This window comes from Phragmites australis, chromosome 14 (genome assembly GCF_958298935.1).
Source record: "Phragmites australis chromosome 14, lpPhrAust1.1, whole genome shotgun sequence".
Classification (NCBI taxonomy): domain Eukaryota; kingdom Viridiplantae; phylum Streptophyta; class Magnoliopsida; order Poales; family Poaceae; genus Phragmites; species Phragmites australis.
Window position 1 is genome coordinate 2,762,442 of NC_084934.1, and position 21,312 is coordinate 2,783,753.

General features: G+C 42.3%; 1 pseudogene; it reads left to right on the forward strand.

Moving 5' to 3' along the window:
- Positions 1-975: 975 nt before the first annotated feature.
- On the forward strand, positions 976-2,725 carry LOC133891006 (leucine-rich repeat receptor-like serine/threonine-protein kinase At1g17230; annotated as a pseudogene).
- Positions 2,726-21,312: the final 18,587 nt, after the last annotated feature.

A 21,312-nucleotide genomic window follows, 5' to 3' on the forward strand; every position in this document is an offset into this window, starting at 1 on the left:
GACCTAATTTATCTGTACCCCGCACATGTATTTCTTATTACAATTGTGAAGCACGCGTGCATATATCATCACATACGCACATCACATTTACACACTCGTGAGTGTCCCTCTTATCACACAGATACAAATAAATTTGACGAAAACACTCACGCACGTGTAAATCACACTATCTGCTTCGGCTCACCTTTGTCAACGAAGGTCAAACTTTCCGTGTCACAACAGCGAAAGCATCTCGGCAAAATAGAAGAATCATTTTAGGCAGAAGATCAATGGATTGAGACTCCTTCTGATCAAGCTCGCACCTGCACAAACCGTCTCTTATGTACAACTAGCTAAGTGTTCGTGCGTTGTAATAAAAATATAAATATTAGATACTGTAATATTAAACATAAACTCAATATATGGAGATGTAGATACGCTATAAAAGCGGTACTGAACGAATACGTCAGAAACGACAGCATGATTTGATTTCAGATGAGATTAAAAAAAGAGAAGAAAATTATCTACCAATTTTTCTTCTAATTTATTTATTTATTTTTATTACTAAAACATGTCTTATATCTATAGTCAACGATAAAACAGAGAGATTAGGAGACGAGAATGAATAATAAAAATAGATAAATTATTTGAATTTTAAGAGTTAGAACCCAATTGTGTTTTACGTGGCAGTTTGAATTGACTTAATGACCCAACCCAATCGTGTTTTACGTGGCAGTTGAATTGACTTCATGGCCCAACCCAATCGTGTTTTACGTGGCAGTTGAATTGACTTCATGACCCAAAAACGCTGCTGCTTTTCTCCTACCTCGACGCATATGGTAAAAGCCCACCATTTTTTTTTGTGTCCCTGACCGTGGGGCTCGGACACCCTCCGCCCGCCCTCGCGCACCACCGGCTCGACGTGCCGGTTCCAGCGCGGTTGACAATGACCGCCCCCACTCGGGCGCGCCCAATGCCAGCCCCCCTTAAAGCTCTGTTCCCCCAAGTGGCTACCGCGTGGTGGGCGGCCTCCTCGGTTGCCGATTGCTCTGTCCACGGCACTCTGTTTCATGGCTCCAGAGTTGCCGTGGTGCGCGTCTCGCTGTGCTGCTCCAGCTCTAGGGTAGTTTGTTGCCGCGGCCTAGTTCGATGGTGGCGGCACTGGCGTCGGCCGTGGCGAGGTTCTTACTCCCCGCGGTGCTTCTCTTTGCCGTTCTAGACTCGGTGGCGGCTGAGCTGGAGGGCCAGGCGGCGGCGCTGCAGGGGTTCAAGCGCGCGCTGCTGGACGTGGACGGGCGCCTCTCGAGCTGGGGCGCGGGCGCGGACCCGTGCGGGTGGGTCGGCGTTGCCTGCTCCGTCGTCGGCGGAGAGGTGTCCGGCGTCACGCTCCACGGGCTCAACCTCCACGGCGCGCTCTCCGCCGCGCTCTGCGCACTCCCGCGCCTCGCCGTCCTCAACATGTCCAACAACGCGCTATCCGGACCCGTCCCCGCCGGCATCGCCGCCTGCCGCGCGCTCGAGGTCCTCGACCTCAGCACCAACGCCCTCCACGGCGCCGTCCCGCCGGAGCTCTGCGCCCTGCCGGCCCTGCGCCGGCTCTTCCTCAGCGAGAACCTGCTCTTCGGCGAGATCCCCGCCGCCATCGGCAACCTCCCCGCCCTCGAGGAGTTCGAAATCTACAGCAACAACCTCACCGGCAGGATCCCCACCTCCATCCGCGCGCTCCAGCGCCTCCGCGTCATCCGCGCGGGCTACAACGACCTCTCCGGCCCCATCCCCGTCGTGCTCACCTAGTGCGCGAGCCTCGAGGTGCTCGGGCTCGCCCAGAACAACCTCACCGGGACGCTACCCCGCGAGCTATCCCGCCTCAAGAACCTCATCACCACATTGATCTTGTCGCAGAATGCCCTCTCCGGTGAGGTCCTGCCGGAGCTCGGGAACTGCACCAACCTCCAGATGCTCGCCTTGAACGACAACGCCTTCACCGGCGGCGTCCCGATGGAGCTCGGGGCGCTGCCATCGCTCGCCAAGCTGTACATTTACCGGAACCAGCTCGACGGCACCATCCCATCGGAGCTCGGGAACCTGCAGAGCGCACTGGAGATTGACCTCTCGGAGAACAAGCTCATCGGCGTCATCCCTGGCGAGCTCAGCCGGATACCCACGCTCCAGCTGCTCTACCTCTTCAAGAATCGTCTGCATGGTACTATCCCGCCGGAGCTCGGCCAAATGAGCAGCATAAGAATGATTGACCTGTCCATCAACAACCTCACCGGCATAATTCCGGTGGACTTTCAGAACCTGGGCAGCTTGGAGGACTTGGACCTCTCCGGCAACCAACTCCATGGTGCCATCCCTCCGTTGCTGGGGGCCAACAGCAACCTCTGGGTGCTCAATTTGTCGCACAACCAGCTGACAGGGAGCATCCCCCCTCACCTTTGCAAGAACCACAATCTCGTCACCTTGAGCCTTGGGTCGAACCACCTCGTCGGCAACATCCCTCCAGGAGTGAAGGCTTGCAGAACTCTGATCCAACTCAAATTGTGGGGCAACATGCTGACCGGGAGCCTCAGTGATGCCTCGGCCCACTAGTCTGTTATAGTTTAGGCCTGTGTGGTCAAAATATCTTGGTGTGGTGATATTAGTACCAACAGTCTAGACATATTGTGTCCAGTTTATATGTCACACCCATAATTCTCATAACAGAAGAACAAAAATAAATAAAATAATCTAAAATTTCTCCCTCTCCCATGTCTCGACCACCCTTATCTCTTCGCCCCTGACACGTGGACCCGTGAGTGGCCGATAGGTGGGCCCCATCAAAAGCCGGACCCTAGAATATTCCTTTTTAAATTTTCCTAATTAACCTCCCGGTAAATCAGATCAAGTGCTCAAAAATTAGCAAATGTATAATAGATGTAATTGTGAAATTGATAAAAGCACATTTCGTAGATGATATGTATGCGATGATGTACTTGATATGCTCATGGTAGCATAGTTAGAGATGATGTGTATGTGTAGATATGCATGTGACGATGAAGCTCATGGTAGCATAGTGTTAATTGCGTTTTTGATATGTGTAACATACTCGTGTAAGTGGTGTTGCGCGGACTGACGTGAGTCAAGTTTGTGAAACTTGTGCTCCAATATGGTTATTTGGTTTTGTTCATGTGCAGGAGTCATTCTGAGGGTAAACATGGTCAGTGACAAGACTAGGACTAGGTTTAGATAGAAACTAAGGTCAAGACAGGTTAGAAGATCATATGAGCTGTATGAGCTATGATGTGATAGAGATACATTACACTATGAGACGTTGTCTATGGAGCGAAGTGTCATAGTATGACTATTCATGTGCGGCGTGCTCGGCTGCACGGTGAGGAGCGGTAGCAGGAGCATGCCGGAGACAGGAGAAGTCAAGATCGAGCTGACAACGCTGCATGAGAAGAGGATGGAAACGTCAGCATTAGTGGGTATCGTGGAGCTCAAGAAGGCGGTGGATAGATCAAAGCGTCATCAAGGCAGCTCAACGGTGACGGGATCCTCTTGCTGAAGCAGGGGGCCGCTGAGGACAGCTCTCCACGATGCGTCGTAGGGGCAACCGGTGGTTCGAGCGGACTCCTGTGACCTCCAGGATGGTGTCAGCGCGAGCAATTGGGCGGCGGTGACCTCTAGCGGCAAGGCGACGACATGCGGCACCGGAGGAGGACGTTCAATAGTGCCAGCTTCTCTCGGTGCATCACAACATCAATCAATGCTCGAGGGAGCTTCGTGGTGTCTTGGGCTGTGACTATGCCATAGGCGCGTAGTCGGGGTTAGGAAGCATCACCTCGATATCATGATGCTTTTCCGCCGTGCATCATCATCGTCTGCCATCATCGTAGTTTGGCTGCTGTCGAGGTGTTACGCTTTAGGTTCATGATGCGCTTGTGATGTTGTAGAGGTGATTATTGCTTTGTTTAGTGGCCCGTAGCTTGTTTTCGTTGGTGCCGTCGTTGGGTCAAACTCCGGGGAGCTCTTGTGCCCGCTTCGCCGTGAGTCCCCTAGCCAGGTTTGCCTTGTTGAGTAGAAACCATAGATGTGCATTTCGTCGTCATCCATGCGACCTCGCTAGAGATCAATCCAATTCCGGTGAGTCACCGTCATATGAAGCTTAGCCTAGGGATTTTTCCCCAACACCGCCATCTTTGACCAAGTGGGCCTCCCTATCCCACCTGCCAGCGACTGAATAAGGGCTAGCTCACCGTCTGAGTTGTCATCACGTAGGGCAAAACCACCATCAAAATCAGCTAAGGAGGTAAATTGCACTGGTTTAAATAGTTGAAGGAGGTGGGATATATGGTTTTACAGTTCGGGAAAAAAAACATATTTGAGCAATAGTTGAGGGAGACAATATGAACTTTTTTTTCGGTGATTGAACTACGTTGGCATAGTGCAACGAGGTGGCCTGCTGGTGAGATGCACAAAGCAGGCTAGAGTAGGAGGTGGCCAGCAGCTGACATTGAGAGCTGGGCTGACATGGCGTCGCAGGCCAGGGGAGCAGGCCGGCCGAGGCACCGAGGCTTGGGTGGGATTGAGTTGGAGTCGGTCACATCTTGTAGCGATTCTCAGTCCATCGTTTGGGTACTGTAGCAATAGATAGTAGAATAGAAAACCAATCTATTTTGCAGAGAGAAAATAGAGAGGAAAATTAGGGTTTCGTAGGAGTAATGCATCTTTTGAACCTATTTATACAATGAAGATCAATATTTCGTATGTTTGTTTTGTGTTCATTGCTTTCATCATTTCGTGGTGATTTTCGGTGGATCATTTGTTCGTTATGATTTGTATTGGTTCGATCTATCCAAAATCATCATCAAGCATCAAGGTAACTTCGTGAGAAATTTGGTTGGTTAAAATTTCGTAATTCTTGAGATATTTACGTTTGATCTATTTTTATCATAGTCTGTCATAGTCTACTGCGAATTTTATATCTTTAAAACTAAATGTCCGATTTACTTGATTCTTGTGGTAATAGTTCTGTATGGTCGTCTAGTTTTTGTAGAAATTTTTTTAGGACAATCTAACTGTTGGTTTCTCTGGGCATCGATTTTAGTGACGTGATAGCTGTCTGTCCCGAACTGAATTTCGCGAATAAATCGTATATTTGATTAGGGTGGTTTCAATTTTGAATTTAGTTTCTGCAATCATTTACCTTCCTCTGATTGGGTATTTTTCTCATATTTAATCCTACATCTTCAGAAGCCCGTTTCTCCTCCATTCTAACTCCGTAATAACTTTTGTAATTTAATTAGTATTTAATTTAATTTATTTACTTTGTTTAAGCTTTACCGTAAATCTATATTAGCCCCTTTTAGCTAGTTTAAGGGTAGTTTTAAGTTAGACAAATTTAGATAGCCATGTTTTAAGCTATAGAGGAAATCTTAGTGCATGGTTTAAGGGTAGTTTTTAGTTAGAAAAAATTAGATAGCCATGTTTTAAGCTATAGAGAAAATCTTAGTGCATAGATTATACTAGTTTAATTTGTGTAGATAATAATTATAAGTAACTTCCATTAATATAAATAGTAAATTAATTAGTGTAGTTAATGAGCTAATACATGCTAATTAAGTAATAATGTTAAATAATTATGAATTAGGGAAGATGATACACAAGCACTCTTAGACTCATCGGAAACCATAATAGCTGCCTCACAACTAGTTAATCAGTATAGTTTCTTTAATTATGTTATATTTGATTAGGGTTTCTCTTTAACTTAGGAAATAGATTAGAATAGTTATTTGATCTAGTTTTCGCCAGATAGTCACACCTAGTATACTCAATAGTGTAGAGTAATCACTTAGCCCTCATATTTTAGATTCACATAGCAGTAGAACCTACCTTTGGCTTCCGTAGCAGTAGTTCCTTTACTTAGAGTTTTTTATATTTCTGGAGAAGCGCTTATCAACATTTGTTTGAGTATGTTAGATGAAGGAACATTCGAGGAGAACCTGGAGGAACCGGAGTACGAAGAGGAAGCGAACGAGAACACTACGAAGGCAAGTCCTATACCTTAACCATGTTGTACCTATGATTTCAAACACAACCAGTAGAACTGAGTTTAAACTATAGTAATATGCATTCTTAGGTCATTAAATCTAATTTAAAATATTTAAGTAGTTATGACCTAACTTGTATATACCATGTCTTGTTATTGTTTTATCTACATTCTATTGAAACCCTTGAGAAGGTTTCTAACATCAACTATATTGATTGCTTGGATGATTGCTTGCTTACTAACATGCTTATGATTGCTCTGCTTAAATGAAAGAATCATGATAGTTACTTATTAATCATGTCTTTTCAAAAAGTGTGAAATGTTGTGTGCTTGATGTGTGTGTGTGTGTGATAAGAAAGGCGTTAATGAAACCCCAAATATTGTTTTGGTGGGATGAGTATGGTACCCCATAGTGGTGTGAATTACCTTGGGAGCAAAGTTCGTCTGTCTGATGTTCTTGCTAGGAGATATTTGCCTCGGTCGTATAAGGATCAATTCATTGTGACATCTTACGTAGTGTATAACCATACAACTACATGTCATGTATATGGCAGGACTTAACCCAACCCCTTTGACTTAGCTCGGTACCCACTCGTAAACTTATAGTGGCAACGGGAGACAGAAGAAGGCACATGCAATCTATGTGAAGTCATGTGATCCAGTGGAAACTCTATGTGAGCCATGTGAACATGTGCCCTTGGTTAGTGTCCTGTGAGTGGATATCGTGGCAAAGCAGGGAGGGTGCCGAGTCTCATTACGTCAGTACTACCAGTTGCTAAGGTTAAGATCTATGCGTATTCTGTGAGTAAAGTTGTGCAACCTCTCCAGAGCGTAAACCTATCTAAATAGTTATGACCACAGTTAGGGACAAGCTATGGTTCAACCACAATAATTAGCTCTATGGTGTGAGTATCTATCTCCTTGATGCATGAGTGAGTTGTATGCCATGCTTTTGGAAAAGCAGGTTGTGTGCCTTGAGTTGGCGAGGATTGGGTGTCTACAAACTATTAAAACTTGAGAACTAGTGGGATTGATGTATCACCCTTAGGGCCAACAACCCCACAATCCCAACTCAACTTTGCTTTCCTCAAACTATTTTATGTTAGTCTTTGGAAAATAAACCCTTGCATAAAAAAATTAGCTTTCTGCCAAAAGACTCTATAGCCTTATCCTTGTTCTAACATTATGCATCCAAATATCCCCTTGAGGTAGGACTTGCTAATTACTTTATATAATCACCCTTGCTTATTTGGATTCCTATGAAGACCTAGAGATTGATTACGTCGAGGGTGGAGTCTTACTGCCAGTAGGGATTGAGTTGTACCATTGTATCTGCTATGTTGTAAGACCGTTAAATTATACCTACGAGCCTTTGATGTATTAAACTCTGTATGATACTCTAAATATTATATTTTAATTGATGTATGCATGTGATGTTTGATTTTGTTGCAATTATGCGTATCGGCTAATCCATGGACTGGTACGGGGATGCATAGTGGAGCCGTAAAGGAGGGGTCTGACATTATAAGCATAGGCAGTTTAAACATAGCACATATAGGTTAACCTTTTTTTTTAAAATAAGAACAAAAGGTGTAAGAGGGCTGCTATGCATATATGGGCCTATCCCATAGGTGGGTTGGGATAAGCAGATTTTGAACGTGGGGGTGTTGTAGCCTTCCTGTCGAGCTGTTGTTGCTATAGAACCTGACTTCGCTTGAGATAAACCAAAACCAGTTCTCTGAGCCGATACCGCCTAAGATTGGCAGCTTGAGGAGCATGGAGAGGCTGAACATGTTCGATGATTACTTTATCGGACAGATCCATGCTGCCATTGGCAACTTGATGAGGCTTCTCTTCTTCAATATTTCATCGAACCAGCTCACCGGGCCGATTCCTTGGGAGCTAGCACGAAGTACAATGCTTGAGAGGCTTTATCTGAGCAGAAACTTTCTCCCTAGAGTAATTTTTGAGGAGATTGGTGGGCTAGTAATAGTCTGGATGGAACCATTCCGATGAGTTTTGGAGGCCTTTCACATCTAGTCGAGCTGTAGATGGGAGGCAACCATTTGTTTGGTCATATCACGGCTGAGTTTGACCAGCTCATTGCCCTTTAGTTTGTTCTAAATGTCAGCCACAACAATCTGTTAGCTGAGATCCCAACACAGCTAGGAAACTTACAATTTCTAAAGTACCTGTACTTGAACAACAATGAGCTTGAAGGAGAAATTCCTTCCTCATCCAGCGAGCTTTCGAGCCTGCTTGGGTGCAACCTATCTTACAACAATCTCGTTGGGCCGCTTCCCTGAACTCTGAGTTGAAGATGTCCAAACTACACTATTGCTATACTTAGCTGCAACCCCGAGTGTGGTCCTTTGATCCATGTAAGATATTTTGGTAACGCTCTTTCAATAATTTATAATGGTATCAATGATATGTTCTCGTCTGTGTGATGATATGAATTGCGGTTGTGGGAGGCCAGTGCTACACTGTTTTCTCATTTTGAATTGCTACAGAACCATGTCTGTAGTTGGAAAAGCAAACTGATGTCGGTTAGAGGCATGATTGTTCTTATTGATTTAGTATTAAGTAGTCTAGCAATGTTCATGTTGTTTTTCTTTGAAGTGCCTAGGGGCATCTTGAAGAAACTAGGCTATTACATATCTAGATTTTTTCAGTGTTACTTGGATACGGACACGGATGTTAAACGGATTTGATTGTCTGATTCGGCAAAGAAAATTTGGACACACGAAATACAACTCGGAATCCGACACTCCCAAAGATCTAGGTGGTATGTGTATTCTAAACCTTGATGTGCAAAATAAATATTTACTTAGTAAATGGTTATTCAAATTAATTAGTAAGGATGGGGTGTGGTAAAATCTCCTTATAAACAAGTATTTGAAAAACAAAACGGTTGCTCCAATTGAAAAGAAACATGGGGATTCACAATTCTGGACATGACTCATAAAGGTCAAACAAAAGTTTTTAATCTAGGTTCTTTTAATTTGCAAAGTGGAACTCAAATTCATTTCTGGGAGGATGTTTGGCTTGGTCGTAGAACGCTTAAAGAGCAATATCCCATCCTTTATAACATTGTGAGGAAGAAAAACGCAATTGTAGCGGAAGTTTTAAACTCTGATGCCCTAAATGTGTCTTTTCGAAGAGCACTAGTAGGGAATAAGTTAATCGCTTGGTAGGGGCTTGTAGCCAAAATAGATGTACAGCTCAGTGACCAACATGATACATTTTGGCCGTTGCATTGGCATGTGCGACTTTCTGTCCAATCTATGTATAGAGCATTGATAAATAATGGCATCATTTTTAGTACCGCTACATTTGGAAGCACAAACTCTCCTAAAAAAAAGATTGATTATGGTACTTACTAACAGGAGTAATTCTAACAAAACACAATGTAGCAAAACAATAATGAAAAGGTAGTATTAAATGCTGCTTTTGTAATGTCAACAAAACAATGCAACATTCTTTTTTATTGCCACTTTGTTAGATTTTATACGGCGTGTGATTCAAATAACATTTGGTTTACCGCCTCCTACTAGAATTTCTAATATGTTTGGAACGTGGTTTTTATGGGGCGAGACCAAAACTAAAGAATCAAATTTTGGTTGGAACAAGTGTCATATGTTGGGCTATGTGGCTAAGCCGCAATAATGTAGTTTTTGACATATCAAAAGTTCATTCTTCTATGCAGATAGGGCTACCCATTTGACTCGTTTATGGACTTTGTTGCAGAAGGAGGAAGAACACCACCCCATAAAAGAAGCATGTCGTCTTTTGAAGACCATGTTGATAGAAATCTTCTCCAAGCATGAGTGAAAGTTTAGCAACTGAATCACTGCTTGAGAGTTCACTTTTAATACTTTGGTTCTCATTAAACTGTTTAATTCTTTGTGGTATGGTAGCCAAGGGTCACAACCCTATAATAATGAACGGCTTTGTGCATCATGTGATGCAGAGGTTAAGATCATTTTATTCCATCGTTAAAAAATTGTCTGCCTGTTGTAGTCCTGATGGGCCGAATAGATGATACGATTTTCAGTTCCCTCGTTGGCTGGAAGGAAGCAAAACTCTGTAGGGCGGGAAAAACCGCCTACGGACTTGTTCGCCACATGGCCCGCGGTCACTAGCAGATCGAACAAAGCTCTCACGTCAGTGCTGCAGCCCATGGGCTCACGGCCTAATCATTCCAGCGCCTCCCTTCTTTCAATTCAAACCCAAACATATATAATCAAATGAAGTAGGAGCAAATCAATAAGAATTTGCACGTATCGCAGCTATGTAGCGGTTCACAGGTCATAGTATTGGACTGAATTACATACGATTCTCCAAAAGCAGCACTGGTAACATTATGTGATCACCAGAGCAAGGGCAATGTATATTACCCAATTAGGTAGTAAGGTGAATCCTACATAAAATGAATTTTAGTTGTTACAATTTCCATAATACTTATAGATAAGAGGAGGTAGTAAGCCAAGCCAAGTGTGCCATGGAGAGAGAGGGGAGAGAGAGGGGAGAGAGGAGGGAGAAATCTTTTTTTAAATGCTTATGACTCGGTAGCAAGGCTATTGCCGACTCGATGAATCTTTTTGCGACTCCTACAATGACTACTACCAGGTAATAAGCCCTTACTATCTGGTTTTTTAGCATATTGTGGATGCCCTAAACGATGGATGCATGCATTTGATTATCACCAAGGTTCTAAATAGTTACCTATGAATATGTTTGATTTCTTTGTCCACCATTGCCTAAGTAAATATGTTTGGTTCCTTTGCTTAGTTTGAATTTGAATAAAATGGACAAAGATTTCCTTACTTTTAAGAGAGTGCAATTGGCTCTCCTCTTCTAACAAGGTTTATCTTACTTAACCTTACCAAGTAAGGCTAGTGGGCTAGAGTGGAAAAAAAAAAACAAACATATCTTATATCTGTGCTTTAGGTGCACAATAGCTGTTTTGGATTTCAAATGCGAAGTGACGTGACAACCTTTCGCTATATATGAGCTCTATAGCCCTCCATAACTGCACTATTTGTCAAAGGTAGTAGCCAGAGATAGCTCCACTATCCTACATACATACCCATAAGCCAAAAAAAAAAAAGTCAATTTTGAATCCAACTTCGCTAGAAGGCGTGAAAACCTAGCAAGACACCATATTTTGCTATTTTTTCAACACTAAACACTTAAAAAAATTATTGTTTAAGTACTTCTGTTAAGAATATTATGGTTCATAGTCTTATCTGTATTCTGTAGCTTCTCCCGTACTGTTTCTTAATAATTTTTTCAAACATGAACTATGTTAATTATGTAAACATTTTGACGTTTTTATTAGCTAATACTAAAATACAACTATTTAAGTACAACTGTTATCATGCTTAAAATTAAGAAACGGAATGTATTAAGTACCACCAAAACTGTAACTGCTATCATGCCTCAATGGTCGGTAATACTAGTGGTATAATTTTGTACCTTTCATTTTGGTTGGCCGATACTAAAATTGCACAAAAAAACAGAAAGTCACTACTGTAATATACTTATGTAGCACAAAAAAAAATTGTAATTACAGAACTACTCTGCAGGACAAGCCTATACTAGTACCATTTTCTATTGTTCGAAACGATATCAATTGTAAAAGTTCAAAAGGTTTGGCTTTGCACCACCCAAAACGACATTTTTTATGGACAAAGAGAATAGTGTACGCATCGCAAGAGACCACTAGAGCATGTTGTAGTAGAACCTAATAAACAAATAGGTAAGAGTTGAACTGAAAGTCAAAACGTCAGCACTTAACCATTTTAATCAGCACTTGACTTTTAAATAGTGTTTGATTTATAGATCGGTAACGTAAATGTAAAGGGGATTGGTTTACAGGGGAAATGGGAATGGAATAGTGGATTACTTGATATATTTGTTTGGTTCCACTTGGTAATGATATCAAATACTATGGTTGTGCTTCGTTCACCGGATAATGTGCTAATTGCCTATACAACATTATGGTCGTCATCATGTGCTCGTCGGCTGCTCATACTCACCGCCCGTGCTTGCCACCATATCCGCGAGTTCGCCCATTGCGCATGGAGCCAGACCGGCTTGTAAACCCACCGTGTTACTGCACAGATTTAAGTGCTCTCCGGTTACACTCGCTGGAAGATTCGTCCAAGTTGTTTTCCCCGTCAGATCCATTCACGCTCGACCAGTCGCACGCGCCGGTCAGCTGAGGTCATCGCTAGATCTCTATGCACTGTCGCATGTCAGTAAAAGAAAATTTTATAAGATCTCATCCTTTCGAAAGACCTACCTATCTTACACACGGAATCGTTGGATCAGACGTGAATCAAGATACTACGGGGATCTTTCACCAAAGGGTCTTATAAATTTTTTTTTTCACGCAAGTGCTCTCCAGCAGCCGTGCTTGCTCATGAGAATGGCGTCTGGGGCTTCGGTATCACGAGTTGGCTTGAAGTGGGGAAGGGACGAGTGTGGCTTTGTGTTCAAATCGAGGTGTAACAGATTTGAACTGAGCCGGTAATAAGCACTTCCATGGTATCTGATTGTGCTCCGCTCCAACCAAACATAAACAAAGGCAATCAGTTAACCATATAATCGGATACCGTTACAAATTAGCGAACCAAATACTATCTTAGTTAGAGTACTATTCACAGCTAATTAAGTGGGAATTCGATCCGCCATAACTAAAGACTCGTGATTGGTCCATGAATAGTGTAGATACACAAAATTTTCATTTAAGTAACGAGATCAGTTGTGAAAATTCAAAAGGCTTGGCATTTCATCACAGATAACGATTTTTTTCGTGAGTGGAGAGAATAGCACGCAGCTCAAGAGTTCACTAGAGCTAGTTGTATACTATATCCGTTTTCATATAGATGTCGTTCTAGAATATGTGCAGTCAAATTTTATAAACTTTAACCACTAATATACATAAAACTATTAGAATTTAACACATGAAAATGATAGTAATAAATTTATCATAAAAAATACTTTGATATCATCTAATTTTTATCAATTTTTACCAAAAGATAATTATAAAAAATAATGATCAAACGTGCTTGTTAGAGACTATATCGATGTCCTAAACAATAAGTAAAAAAGAACGGAGGTAGTAGGACCTAAGCAACAAGTAGGTAAGAATCTGATCCATAGCTAATTAAGAGCCAAAATGTCAGTACTTAACCATTTTAATCAGCACTTGACTACTAGACTAGAGTATGTACAAAGGTATAGACAATTGTTGTGTATAACATCCTCAATGTCATTGAAAAAGACAACGTTAGAGACAACTTCTAGAACCAGTAGTTTATTAGCATTGGCTCATAATAAATATAGTACAGGAGACATTTGGTTTCGTTTGACGTGTTACATTACAGATTGTATTTCTCTTTCTTCATTAAGATCCCTTCACACCATTAAAAATCCTATGTGGCGAGGCTCTTACAGACAACTGATATATATCATACATTTGTGCGTGCCCTTACTATTCACCACTAATTAAGCGGGGATCGATCCTTAACTAAGACTCGTTATTGGTCCATGCATGGGAGCTACCCAAAAATTTCAATTAAATAACAAGATTAGCAAACCAAGATGCTTTTTTCACTTAGTCCATGCAGTCAAAAAAATGTTATTTTGGGTAACATGCAGTTAACCCTTTAAACTTTGACCATCTATATTTTTTAAAATACTTCAATTGAATTTTTGAAAATGGTATCGATTGATTTGTTTTGAAAAATAATTTCAAAATATTATAAATTTGCTATATTACACACATTTGATATTTACAATTAGGGATCAAAATAGTATATTGGTGACAATGGAGGCAACATTTTTAACCGCTAGTACAAAGCAGGCAGCCACTAGTGCTCCGAAACGTGTCCTGCCGCAGCCAATCAGAGCTGGACAAGTGTCGCGAAACCGCCGAGAGACTGTACACGTCCCACTTGGCACATTAGATTACACAGCTACACAATTACAGCGATTAGACTAATCGAGTGTTTAGCCTGGCTCTGGATCTGCTGGCGATTAAACAACATTATTACTCATGCCACTCATAGATGCACGATGGAGCCAGCTCCCTCTATGATCTAAAATTAGGCGCAGGCCGGCTTTTAAGCCACTTTTAACCCCATTGTTTACTCCTGACACCCCCTCCTGGCCTCTCCTGCTCCGGCAAACCACCGCGCCTCCGGCCACGCGTCGCCGTGGCGCCGATCTCGACGGCCGGTGCGCCCGCGACAGCGCTGCGCCGTGGATTTGCGTCAGGAGGCAGGCATGGCCGGCACCGTTAGGGAATGATTAGCAATATAATGCTCGAGGGCTAGGGCTAGTCATTAACTAGGTGCTACGGTATTGGATGTGATTAGTTTATGGTCTAATATTGCATGCTACCACACCTTCCCGTGGTTATGGCTGTTTGGGAGTACGAGAATACGCATCTCCAGCTTTTGGATATCGTTCTTTTCATGGGGTGAGCGATCTTTATCCTGCCGCTCTTGTACGGGCAACGCCACTTGTCGATTTTATTTAACCCCTCTTGCGAAAGAGGCGTTAAATATTTTCATCCGTCCTTTGGATGGGTAGGAGTGTGATTTTTTTTTTCTTTTTCACTTCGGTGTGGTGTGGATAGAGTAACACTAAAAGTATCTGCCACATCTTGCTTGATTTTGCGCTATCATGCCTGCCTCGTCTTCTGAAACAATTTAGTTAGGTGCGATGGTTGTGTGGTATATAAATTATGTGAAGATCTCATTCTGATATGACTTATTATTGTCTTCGTGTTTATGCTTTAGTTGTTTGCACCGGGTTTTCTTTATATAGAAGCTCTTTATCGTCTATGCTCACATGTGTAGGGAATCTTATAATATTGAGCGTAGCGTAGCACCAAGTTAGAATCGATACCGCTAGTTTAATATATGTATTGAATTGAAAAAAAAAGTAATCAAACTTTATTACTCCTATGATCTGAGACATCATAAGTAAAAAGTATTATTACCAACTTCAGAATAATGCCTACAAATGACAATGTCTGTCAGCACAGGTGGACATTGCACCCAGGTAGGACTGGGAGTAATATACTGCCAGCATTGGGGCTATTCAGCTACTATCTGGTTGCAATTTTAGATGCCTTTTGGATTGAAACATATGAATAGGGTTTGCTATCTACTCTTATCTTTTGCAATTGATGATGTGCTTGGAGATTTGTGACATGCCCTCTTTACAAGAAAAGTGGTAGTACCCGTACCATGCATGCACATAAGTTCTTGTGCAGTTCATGTGAGACGATCGTAAACAAATGAAAAGAGAACCTAACCTCACCTGAAACAATATCTTGCGCAGCACAGATAGCTAGGGTTTTCTGATGGCTCTCCTAAGACGATGAAGATGCTACAAACCTGAGATGGATTATTTTCTATAGTACACGCTTAGCCGAAGGGTAGAAGCACTATTATACAACATGTCATAAGTAGTGTCCTATTAGTGTCAATTATGTAAAAATCATGACTGAATGCATATCAGTGCCGGTTGTTAAACTCTCGCACATGAACAATGACTGAGACGTTAAGAACCGGCACTGAAAAGGACTATTAGTGCTGATTCATGGCTAGAGCTGACACTGATACATCAGTGCTGATTCTAGCTATGAACCGTCACTGATAGTGTTTCTTCAGTGCCGGTTCCATCTACGACTGGTATTGATACTGTCTGGACCTGAATTTATAATCCAATCGGATTTTAACTCGACATTTGTCCCATCCGACTCTCTCTCTCTCTCTCACTCACACACCCGACTCTCTCACTCGCTTATCTCTTCGCTTCACACACGCCACCTAGATCTGGCTCTCTCTCTCTCTCTCTCCCTTATCTCTTTGCTTCACACACTCCACCCAAATCCGGCTCCCGCCGTCTCATCCGCCATTGCCCTCCCATGCCGGTGCCATTCTCCTGCTCTGCCCTGCTCCACACCACCCCCTCCGCCTCTACCTTCCACACTACCGCCCACATCGAACGCGCCCTAGATGCAGCTCAGCGTCCGCGACCAGCGGCGTCAATGACCAACAGGTCGGCTGTTGGGCTGGGAGTCAACATCAACGTGCTCGGGACATCAGCCATGATATGGCGCTAGCGCTGGAGGAGTGGAGGCCGTGAAGTGGAGCAACGTGGCGGCGATGATGTGGCCCGGTGCCCACACTCACGCCTGTCCGCTCGGAGGCGAGACGTGGCAGTGGCGGTGCAGCTTGGTGCCCGTGTGTGCACACTCATTTGCCTGTCGGCCTCCCTATCGGGCGTCACCGAATTCGATGCTGAAGGGAAGTAAAGGAACAAGCTCTGGGTGTATATGTGCATGTACTTTCTTCGAGCAAATTTGGATCGTGTTTAGTAGCAAGCAGAATTGGGTGTATGCTTGTATGTGTGTATGTACTTTCTTTGTTAATGCGTGTATCAGTCACCTCTACCTTCGATTTTGTGGTTTTGATTTGTGTATGTGGAGCTCGATGTATGTTGATTCTAGCAAAGAAGGGGGCACGGGGAGGCGCGGAGGAGGGTGGTGAGGAAGAAGGGGAGCGGCAGTGGGAGCCGGCTCGATTCAGAGCCGGCTCTGATGCTGCTCCCGTCCACTATTTTTTTTATTCTCTGAAAATAGTAATAGTGTCGAGTGGGTAACCGGCACTGATAGTATCCTACTATCAGTACCGAGTAAAGAGCGTCGGTTGAAAAATCGACAGTGAAATCATTTTTCAACCGGCGATGAGGCTTTTTTAGTAGTGAAGGTGATGCAAGGCAAGAACAAGAGTTCAAAGTTACCGCGGTACGGTGCACATACAACATCCGTTTTCAGCTGAGTTATCTGACATGCAGTCCTAGAGTATTTTCCAACAGAAATTCGAGAAAAAGGATGCTGCACTTTTCAGCTGAGTTATCTGACATGCAACTTTAACTGTATGAGCCAGTAAACCCATTATATTGACTCCTTTTAACTCCTCCCCTGACCAAATTCTGGCACAATATCTTTTCTTGCTCAGTGATGTCAAACAGGAGCAGGCTGTCTCACTCTCACCTCGCTTGCTGCAGTGCAGTACTAGCGGCCGGGGATTTGTAAAGTCAGAGGTGCTACAGTAAATTGTAGTTCGTATTTTTCTATTAGCCAGATCAATGGACTGACATTTTATGATACAGTACTGTTACAGTACCATTTCACTACAGTAGCTTCTGCAGTGTTTTGCTACATTAATAGACTGCATTGTACTGTTTGCACATTCACGATTTACTGTACCACTCGGACTTTTGCCAGAGCAAAATCAGTAGATGCGGATGCAGCGGCCGGCAGGGCGAAAAACGGCGTAGGAACCCCCATCACCATGGCCAAATGGCACAGCACCGCGTGCTCAAGCTCCATAACTGTCTGGCCCCAGCAGCCACCCTGTTGTGTAAGATGAGAGGAGAGGAGAGGAGAGGAGAGCCATGATGGGAGGAGGGGACAGATGCATTCAAGCAGCCAGGTTCACAGTCTCACTTGTCGGTTGCTCCACAGGAGAGCTCGGCCTCTTCGCTTGGCAGCACAGCTGCTGGAGGAGAAGAACAGATGCAGCCTGACCTGGCGAACTGGTACTCTGATGATATTGTTTGTGGGGTAGCAATGTTCGGTTACTGGATGAAATGTTCACAAAAAAAAGTTTATACGCAGATTGAGGCTGATCGAGCCGCGGCGCCGGAAGGTTTGTGTTTCAACTAATACAAGATACACGCTGTTGCAAGTGCTGTGCCTACATTTCTGAACGATGCCGATACCAAAAACACCATTTCTTTTTGTTTGCGAAGAAAAGGGTTCCAATTTTACAATATCAGGGGTCTAGAGTGAGAGATTAGTATATCGTTTTTACAGTCCAGGAATATAGATTTTGAGTAGTCTTTGTGCCAAACTGCCAATAGATGATTCGGTGGATCAAATAGAAGACGGTACGTGTAGAAGCTCATGCAACAACTCTAGGGTTTGCGCTAGTTGTTGTTTACATATTCTTGGATTTAATATCCAATGAAATATACTATTTGGAGAATTGTACTATCTGAATCAAAAATAGTTGAAAAAAAAGAAAAGGCACCTGTACTAGATTATTCTCCACTCTTATATCCAATTCTAACTTGTATTAAACAATTAGCCCTCTATCGCTCTCAAATTCGTTTAGGAGCGATAATACTTAAAATTACCATGGTCCCCAGAAACCCGATACTTCTTCCAGTATATTTGATAAGAACACGTACGTCCAAACAATTCTCTCTCTCTTTTTTTGTCCCAAATAAATAGATTGTAATACTATTTCATAGTACTGCCGTACCCAAAAAAAGTGTAAACTATTTCCATGGTCCCATAGACATGAAGCTTACAAAAGGTTGGAGGAAACTAATAAGAGTGTACAGATGTCAGAACTTGACCTCATCGATCTAATCCACCGTTTGTTTAATCAAATCATTTGACTTCCAAATAGTTCATATCTGAGAGTACATATCTGATAGATTTGGTATGAGAAAAAAAAGAAGAAGAAAGGCAAGCAATTTAAAATGACCACAACATGGAGTTCTCCTATTTGTCACTTACTCATTTTATCCATTGTCCTGAACCACCTGTTTCTTAGCAAGTAGTAATCAAATGCTAGCAAATCAATGACATGGTGGCATGTGTCTATGTGAGCAACCAAATATACAAAACACTAGTGCTTTGAATTCAAAGAACTAATGTTGATTTTTGAAAGGAGGTAGGGAGTAGAATGCCCCCCTGACCTCACCAAGATCTACCCATGCGCTTGAACCCTAGATTAATGTTGATTTTTGAGAAAGTGGCTTTGTCACAAACATGAGTATAGTCATCAAGAGCATTATAACAAAGCTAATTAAGCTGGTAGCTAGCTTTTGCATCCCCTCATGTGACTCAAGATTGTAGATAAGGTAGGTAATACACACATGAAATGAGAGCAAAGTGAAGCACAAGGATGGCAAGAAGCTTGTAACGTGGCTATGAAAAGCCAAGGTTAAATTTTCTCTTACAAGCTCAACCTTTGTTAGAACAATAATTGGACCTTGTTGGAAGCAATGACAACCACAAAAGGACATATAAAAATATCGGCACCTTTTTTCTTCTTCTTTGATCTTCTTCTATCTTATTGGCAGATGAGAATGAGATGAGAGCATGCACAGCACAAGAACAAGACATGAGCCCAGTGAAACTCAGCTGAACTGAACAATAATATCTTTGGGTAACGGCGGATCCAACACTTGGGAGCCCCCTTTCAATTTTTGGGTATATGGAAGAGAATGAAGAGAAGAAGAGAAGGAGGATGAAGAGAAAAAGAGGAGGGGAGGAGGAAGAAAAAGAGGAAGAGCCCATTGTTTTTTTCTCTGGATCTACCACTGTTTTGGGTGTCAAAACGACATGGCGAGGGAGCAAAAAGCGATGATTACCATCACTGTACTTTGTGTTTCCTCCAAGAATGCATCTCTGTGCATTATCACTGTATCACAGGCTCAGCTTTCGGTTACTAACAGTAACTGCATAATTGCGAGGCTTAAGTACATGTTTACTGTGCTACTACTTGTTTATTTCTCATGATTTTATCATAGATTGCAAAAAATTACTTAAGAAAACTATAATATTCTAGGGTCCAAATCTGTCTTAGCCTACCCATACACCGGGTTAACCACACACTTGTTCCAACCTGCTTACGTTTTGGTGCACACTTCGCGTAAAAATGTTAACTTGGGGTTCGTGCTATTGGACCACTTAAGCTTATATGTTAGGTCGTACTCAAGCCAGCAAAGCAAGATGAGACTAAACTTTCACACCCTCATGCATTGACTACAATTTGTCCTAATTCTTAACTGGGCCGGATGTCAAAAAACATTGCAAATTTGTTTGAGAAAAAAATGTTTTCTTTTTGAAGAACCACCTTGGTTTTGCTGGTTGAATGAAGGGTATGAAAAGCTTATAGTATGCCAATACACTCTCATTAAAAGAATGGAGGAAGGAGCACAAGAAAATGCTAGAAATTATTGTACTGCTATCAGGTTTCCATACATTACTATACAGGGGAGATGGAAAAGGTTGCAACTTGATTCAGGGAAAAGCTCGCTTCTTTTACTGATAATCTGAAGGAAAAAGAGCAAAACGAGCTAGGTGGCAAATGATGCATCAAGCAAGCATGCAAGCATGAACATTGTGCTTTTTTTTCTTGGGGCAACCGGAGAGATACAGGGGAGTAGGCCATGGGCAATAATGCGCGCCGCTCAAAATGTTCCAGCTGTTTTTGTTACAAAAAGCTCCGCTGATATTAATAGTTTAATACTAGTAAAATGATTTTGAGCATACAAAGTTGTTAAATTAGTTCAGTCTACCTAGCTGCATGTATATATAAACAAGAAAACTGACCAAAGTAAAATCCTTAATATAAAACAGGAAATTATACATTATAAAATAATAAAACCGATTACCGTAAGATCTCTATTATAAAACAGATTACCACTCATTCTAAAATCGAAAAACCGACTAAAAGAAAATCCATATTAAACACATGTGAAATATTATTTAAGAGATATTATTTAAGACGCAATAGTTAAATAGCTGTCCTTACACTCTCTCTCTAGCTTTATGCATCTTTTGCATTGATTAAAAGTTTTCTTCCTTACTGACGCACGCATTGGCCACACGAAGAAGCAAACAAACGCTTCTTCGCTTGCGAACCAATTTTATTCTCCAACGCTGAAGTCTTCTTCGCTTGGCTTGCGAAAGGTGTTGATAAATGTTGGCTCTCCTGGATGGAGGAAGAACCCTACCAACCGGCAGTAAAAACAAGGGTCATTTGATGGAGCAATTCAAGCTGGGCAGGCCCAACCTGCAGCAGCGGCGCCAGATCCAACCTTTCAATTTTGTATAAGTAGGTATGTGCCTTTTTTTTTCGGGAGCTAGTAACCTGTTGAAGGGGAATTGTTATGTTTGTAAATGTTAGTCGTTTTGGACATGCGGTGGTATCGCTGTTTTGTTTTGGTGCCAAATGGGCTCATATCATTCTTTTTAAAAACTTTTTTTTAAGTATGAATTTATAGGAAAACAATGTTAAAAAAGACTCATTTTATGGCGCCATTACATTAACGCTTTCTCTCGTAAAAAAATATTTAGTGCCGTAGTTAAATAGCATGACGCCGTAACAATTGATATTATCGTAATTACCACGTATTATCTTTTAGGTTCAAAATAAAAGATCATTAATATAACGCTAAATGTTAAG